This window comes from Rhinolophus ferrumequinum, chromosome 16, assembly GCF_004115265.2.
Source record: "Rhinolophus ferrumequinum isolate MPI-CBG mRhiFer1 chromosome 16, mRhiFer1_v1.p, whole genome shotgun sequence".
NCBI lineage: Eukaryota > Metazoa > Chordata > Mammalia > Chiroptera > Rhinolophidae > Rhinolophus > Rhinolophus ferrumequinum.
The window spans coordinates 41,124,791-41,132,762 of NC_046299.1; the positions used below are offsets into that span (position 1 = coordinate 41,124,791).

The following is a 7,972-nucleotide window of genomic DNA, read 5'->3' on the forward strand; positions in this document are numbered from 1 at the left end:
CCCCCTGCCCCCCTTACCCTCTGGTAACCACTAAACTATTGTCTATGTCTATGAGTTTTTGTTTCTTCATTTGTTTGTCTTGTTCTTTTGCTGTTTTCAGTTATATATACCACATATCAGTGAAATCATATGGTTTTCTACTTTTTCTGTCTGACTTATTTCACTTAGCATTATAATCTCAAGACCCATCCATGCTGTCGCAAATGATACTATTTTATCTTTTCTTACCGCCGAATAGTATTCCATTGTGTATATATACCACAACTTCTTTATCCATTCATCTATCGAAGGACATTTTGGTTGTTTCCATGTCTTGGCCACTGTAAATAAAGTCGCAATGAACATTGGAGCATACGTGTCTTTATGGATAAATGTTTTCAGATTTTTTGGGGTCGATACCCAGGAGAGGGATTGCTGGGTCATATGGTAATTCTATCCTTAAGTTTTTGAGAAACCTCCACACTGCCTTCCATAGCAGCTGCACCAGTCTGCATTCCCACCAACAATGTATGAGAGTACCTTTTTCTTCACAGCTTCTCCAACACTTGTTACTATTTGTCTTGTTGATGATAGCCATTCTAACTGGGGTGCAGTGATATATCATTGTGGTTTTTATTTGCATTTCTCTGATGATTAGTGATGTTGATCACTTTTTCTTATGTCTATTGGCCATTTGTATGTCCTAAATATGTTTTTTCTAAAAAAGGAAAAATATTCAGGACCTAGAATGTTTTATACAGCTGAAATACAAAGGCATGGTAAAAATATTGTCAGGTATATAATGCCTCAGAAATTTTACCACACAAAGACCCACCATGAGAACAGTTTAAATAAAGTATAAATTAAAGGAAATAAGTCTAAAAAGTATGCGAGATATAAAGATCTTCAAATATTTGGTAAAGATTTGTGTTTACTTTAAAATATCTGTATTGGTTTTCTATTGCTGCTATAACAAGTTAGCACAAAGGTAGTGGATTAAGAAAACACAAATTAATTATTTTACTGTTCTGTAGGTTAAAAACTCAACACAAGTCTCATTATGATGAAATCAAGTTGTCAGCAGGCCTGGATTCCTTTCTGGAGGCTCCTTGTTTCTTCCAGGTTCCAGAGGTTGCTGTTGCATTCCTTGGTTCATGGCCCTCTTCCTCCATCTTCAAAATCAGCAGCCTTGCATCTCTCTAACCATTTTTCCAGATGGTCATATTTTCATTTGAGTCTGAGTCTCTGACTCCATCTTCCACTTTTAAGGGACTTTGTTAAGGACAGTTGATTAGATTGGACAGTTGATTAGATCCAGGGTCCTGGTCCTCTCCCCATCTCAAGGTCTTTAACCTTGATCACAAACTCTTTTTATTTTTTGCCATGTATAGTAACAAATTGACAGGTTCCAGGGATTAGGATGTGGACTTCATTGGGAGGCCATTATTCTGCCCACCATAATGTCTGGAGAGAGAGAGAAAAGAGAAAGAGAGAGAGAGAGAGAGAGAGAGAGAGAGAGAGAGAGAGAGAGAGAGAGAGAGAACGGATACCCATAAATACCCCAAATTTAATATTCTAGATATTAATGGATGTGAAAGCATGCCAAAATGGCAATATACATAATAAGAGAGGATTAAAATAAGCTTTGGAAATGTAGTACATATTGAAATAATAAATTATAATTATAGAATAAATCCATATATATTAATAATTACAATAAATAAAAATGGAAAAAACTTGCCAGTTAAAAGAGGTTATCATATTATATAAAAGCAAAACTGAAATCTAGAAACCTTATTTAATCAAATCTAACATGCAATTGAATCTAAGATGCATATTTACAAATTTTAAAAACATACTACTAAATAACTCTGGTTTAAGGAAAAACATCATACTGGAAATTTAAAAATAAAATCTAGGATACCACAGGGGCTTCTGCGTGGAAGCTTGGAGTAACAGGTACTGAATTTATCCTCTCACCTAAAACAACCGTCAAAAATAATAAAACATAAAATATATGAAACAACAGTTTTCAAAACACTGAATATCAGGCAACTTAAAACAGTGATCCTTAAGAGATGGGAATCCAACGGGGCAAACCCATTGATTGTTCCAGTTTGCTGCCTTAAGAGAGTTTCTAGCCTGTGGTTCAGGGATGGGAGACCCAGGCAGAGCCCAGTAGACTCCCTGAGTTGAAGAAGCAAAGCTGAAAGTCCAGGGAGACAGATCAATGTGACATTCAGTATTTGCCGAGGCAAGTTCTGCAGGGGAGAAAAATACACAGAGAACCCTGGAAATTTGCAAATGGTCTCCATCAAGGATGAATGACAGTATTGACCAGTACATGCATGTGAGGAAACTATAAGAGTGCAGGAAAAGAACCATTATGATGGTTAATTTCATGTATCAACTTGACTGGGCCACTGGGGTGCCCAGTTATTTGGTCAGACATTATTCTGAATGTGTCTGTGAGGCTATCTCTGGGTGGGAATAACATTTGAATTGGTAGACTGAGTAAAGCAGGTGGCCCTCCCTAATTCCCATAACATCACACAATCTGAAGGCCTGAATAGAAAAAGGCTGACCTTCCCTGACTAAGGGGGACTTCCTCTTATCTGACTACCTTTTGAGCTGGAACATTGGTCTTCTCCGGCCTTTGGACTGAAACATTGCCTCTTCTTGCCCGCTTTCGAATTGGAACTTACACCATCAGATCTCCTGGGTCTTTAGCTTGCTGACTGCAGGTCTTGAGACTTCTCAGACTCTGTAATCATTCAAACCAATTCTTGATAATAATAATACAATTATGTAATATAATAATTAAATAATATAATGACAGTACTATAATTATAATTCCTTATAATAATATTATATACAATATCACATATATGCATCCTATTGGTTCTGTTATTATTGTATTATTTTTGTGTATTATATTATTATATATAATACCACACACATACATTCTATTGGTTCTGTTTCTCTGGAGAATCCTGACTAACACAATCATCCAAGAAAGATGAAAGGGAATAATACTTGATGCTCACCCATGGCTTGGAATAGTGTCTGCTTCCACCTTCCAGATTAGAAAACTTCATGATTTCTAAGACAACAGGAAGAGCACTTAGAAGGGTCTTGCCTCAGAAATAGAAAATAATTAGCCCTAGACTATACATAACTCTGGTCCTGTCTAACAAATCACAAAAGCAGGACTAGAAAAGATCAAACTATTTCCAAAGAACTTACCTGCATCTCAGAACAAAGCTCAGAAATTTTTATAGGAATACAAAAGTATCCAGCCTGCAAGAAGGTAAAATTCATAATGTCAGACACAATACAAAATTATGAGGCATGCGAAGAAACAGGAAAAATACAACCAATATTGAAGAAAAAATTAACTGACAATGAAGTAGAACTGACACAGATGTTAGAATTAGCAGAAAAATCACATTTAAACAGTTATTTTTACTGCATTCAATATGTTTGAAAATTAAAACACTATATACCGGGGGTGCTAAAAAAATATACCCATGACTTGTATTCATTTTTTGTTATTGGTATCTAAAGAATATTACAATTTCAATACAGTTTTTCCCCTTTCTTAAAATGTGTATACATTTTTGGGGCACCTTCTATATATAAAACAAAGCTTGTAGGATACAGCAATAATGATGTTATGAGAGTCATTTTAGGTATTAATACTTGTATTAGGAAAGACCAGGTGCTAAAAGTTAATGCATAGGAAGAAAGAGATAATACAAATGAGAGCAGAATCAATAAAATATAAAACAAAGATATAACAGAGAATGTTAACAAATCAAACATCAGTCCTCGAAAAACCAACAAACAAAATAGATAAACCACTGACAAGATATACCAGAAAAACAAAAGAGAAAAATCACAAATAAGGAATATTATTTTTTTGAGGTTCCTGTCATTTTAACTAGGTTTGCCATGAAAAGCAATAACCTCAGCTACCCGCTCTGCCCTCCTCCTCCACCTAAGTCCTTCATACGCGTACAGCACAGGAACTCAAAGGCAGTGCTCCCCACCAACCTCCCCTTTGTGGGAAGAAATGTCACTAAATGGACTCAGCCTCCTCCATACAGCATGAAACAGATGAATACAAATATTTTTTTTTTAAGATTTTATTGGGAAAGGGGAACAGGACTTTATTGGGGAACAGTGTGTACTTCCAGGCCTTTTTTCCAAGTCAAGTTGTCCTTTCAATCACGTTCAGCTTCAAGTTGTTGTCCTTTCAGTTTTAGTTGTGGAGGGTGCAGCTCAGCTCCAGGTCCAGTTGCCATTTTCCAGTTGCAGGGGGCGGAGGCCACCATCCCTTGCGGGACTCGAGGAATTGAACTGGCAACCTTGTGGTTGAGAGCCCACTGGCCCAGGTGGGAATCGAACCGGCAGCCTTCGGAGTTAGGAGCATGGAGCTCTAACCACCTGAGCCACCGGCCTGCCCCTGAATACAAGTATTTTTATGAAGACTTGTCGTGCTATTATCTTAGGGTGAAATCAGGGACAGAGATTGAGGCAAAGGCTGGGTGACGTCTCGGCTCTCTTAGACACCAGAATTTATTTGCCCGAGGGGCACAGAGTCCAGAGTTCACGCAGGACGGGGGCTATGTCTAAGAGGACAGGGGCTAGGATGGACTGGGCTGAAAGTTTTCCTCACGTATATGTGTGAAGATAGGACAGCACAAAATCCATTCTCTTTCCTCTCCTACCCCCTTCCCCAGCTCCCAGGTAGAAGGGCAGGGAGGCTCCCAAGCAGAGAACAGAGTCACAACTCTGTGGTTGGCAGAGCTTTGGGCAGGCAGTGAGTGGGCATACCACCGGGTGCCACCTGACCCCTTTCTCCAGCTCAGGGCTTCTCTCCACCTGTGAGCACCAGGACCTTCAGGATGTCCAACAGCGACACAATTCCCTAGACCATAGTGTGTTCATCAATTACTACAGGTCGGTGCACCTCTGCTGCCACCGTCCTGCTGCTGATGGTTTCCCGAGTCTCATGCAGGCAGGCAGCGCTTGAGGACACCCTATGAGTAATGTGATCAAAGTTGCAGGGATCCGGTCACACATACATCTGGGCTGTTGTAGGTCTTTTCTGCTGTCGTATTGATGACACCTAACTCAGAGTACAGGTCCACCACACACCCTTTCTCATCCTTCACAGGCAGGGCCGACATTCGGTGCTGTACAAAGATGCCCAGAGCCCGTAGGCGGGGGTGGCAGAGCAGACCATAGCGATGTTGGCATAGGTGCCAGTCTAGCTCTTCCAGAGACTTAGACATGAACTCTGGCTCAGGGAACTCAGTGATAAACAATGTGAGGACCTTGAGGGCGTACTTGTAGATGAGAATGTACAAGGTGTTGCCTGATTCAGGGTCAATAATTGGCAGCCTGTGGATCTTGTTTTGAATTAATGAAGAGAAAGCATCACAAAAACTGGCATTAGGAGAAATGCGGACAAGCGGTTTAAAGGAGTCCTGTGAGTACACCTCTCTCCAAATTTCTATCTTGTGTTCTTCCAGCTCGTAGATCTGTACCAACACTGATTTATAGTAATGATGCAGGATATTGATTAAATCGGTGGTGGTCAGCATGCCCACAAAACTTTTCTTCTTACTACCCCACCAAGGGGCAGCTTGTACACGACTAGTCACCAAAGCGAAGCAAATTTTCTTCACTGCAGAGAAGTATCAAATACAACCCGTTTGGAGCTTGTGGGAATCAGGTCTTGGCAGCAATGAGACTCCACGAAGGAAGTACACACGCCATTGTTGGATTCTGGGGTCTCTTGAGGATGCTCATTCTCCACAGCTGGGAAGTTGTCTGAAGAAGTGACCATCTCCATTGCAAGGGGCACCCCCTGGCTTCTAGGAGTATTATTCATTAAAACAATCTACAGAAATACTAGAGATGTAACATGCCATGAGAACTCTATTATCACCTGTTTGCCAACAATTTGGAAAATTGGACCCAATGGACAAATTCCTACACAAATATAATTTCATAAGCAAGTCCGGGTGGGGGATTCACTTCCAAGCTCACTCACTAAAAGAACTAGTTCAGTACCTACTCTTGGCAGCAGAATTAGCTCCTCACCCAGGGTGCCTCTCCACCCACGGCCTGTGTGTCCTCACGGTACTACATGTGGGGGAGGGGAATTAAGATCCACCTGGTGAGCAGAAGAGTATTAGAGAATCTGTGGACATATCTTTCAAATGGACAGAGCTGGAAGTTGCCAATTACGTGAATTGGGCAGTCTGTATCACGTCCCTCTTAGCAGAATGTCACGTGAGCTGCATGGCCTGATGATGAAGTGTCCTTGCCAGACATGTTTGAGCTGGATTTCATCAAGCCTCTAGACCTAACCTCCAGTTACAGAAGATATTGTCTATAGCACAGAAGATATTGGACACAAGGTAAATGACACCATAAAGAAACAATCATGTGTATCATGTGGGAATTGTCTCAGGATAACTAGCTTCGAAATAATATCACGAAAAACAAAATAAAAGGCAGAGGACTGTTATCATAGACTAAAGAGACATAACAAATATAATTCAGATATCTTGATTGTATCTCAGATTTTACTTTTAAAAAAATCTAGAAAAGACATTTTTGTGGGAAATTATGGATATTTAAATGTGAATCAGATATTAGAGATTACTATGCAATTAGTACTACTTTCTTTAGATGTCATAATTGTATTTTGGTTATGTAGAAAAATGTCATTCTTAAGAGATATATTTGGAGTAACGGCATTATGTCTGCAATTTACTTGAGAATGGTTCGTGAGGGGAAGAGAGATATAGAGAGAGAGGGAGGGATGAAGAGAGGGAGAAGATAAAGTTAAAGCAAATTTAATAAAATAATAAAATGATAACAATTGGTGAATCTAGGTGAAGGATATATGGGTTTTATTGTTACTACTCTCAACTTTTTTTAGGTTTAAAATTTTTAAATAAAAAGTTCAGGGGAAATACACACACACCCACATAAGCACGCTCTTTAAATCTGTACAGATAAGACAAAACTAAAAATGCAAGCAAAAGAATGATGATTCAGGATGGCAGTGACCCGGGGTTGGCTGTTGGCAGAATGAGATGGTGCAAAGATAATCACACACATGTAAGCTATTGTTAAGGTCCCAGTTTTAATGTTGGGTGTGGTTTCATAGGTACTTACTGCATTATTACTATAAATTAATAATTATATGAATAAAATGGCCACAAATGCACCAACGATGGCACTGTGTCATGAACTAAGGATTACATTAATCCACTTCTGTGTTCTTAAGCCACCACTAGCCTACTCCCACAAAAAGACTGAGAATAACCATATATTTTGAGTGGAAAATTCTAGTGATGGGAGAAAAGCTGGAGTCACACCTATTTGAGAATGAGCTGTAAATTTTTTCATCCCTTTCATCTGACGCTGATAATTGTGGTGTTCCAAGAATAATGAACACCTATTTTAAATAATCTACTATTAACCAATGATTCAACCTTGTTTAATCTCATTCTTATTTAAAGCAAATCGTGCCCATCTACTGTTCTTAAAAGAGACACTAGTGAGAATGAAAGTGTCATTAAGACACACAATGTAAGAGGATTAAATATATAATTCCTATTTACCAAAATTGGTGTTAATAGTATTTCCAATAATTTATTATCTTAATAGAGTATTATTTATTTTATTGCACATAAGTGGAATATAGCATGGTGGTAGAGAAGATGGGCTTTGGAGTCACAAAATCCTGGATGCAAATCTCTGTCGTGACTCGTACTAGCTGTCTGACACTAGGAAAATTATTTAACCTCCCTAGATCTCAGTTTCCTCATCTGAAGCTGGATATGCACCAATAAGGTTGTTGCGTCTTTAAAGATAGTCCATTTAAAGTGCTTAGCACAGTTCATGGCATAACTCTGAATGTTACAAAAGGTAGTAGCTATTATTACCATACTGAAACATTTAAACT

General features: G+C 38.9%; 1 pseudogene; it reads right to left on the reverse strand.

Moving 5' to 3' along the window:
* Positions 1–4,849: 4,849 nt before the first annotated feature.
* LOC117036305 (5'-AMP-activated protein kinase subunit gamma-1-like) lies at positions 4,850–5,842 on the reverse strand (annotated as a pseudogene).
* Between the last annotated feature and the right edge of the window lie 2,130 nt (positions 5,843–7,972).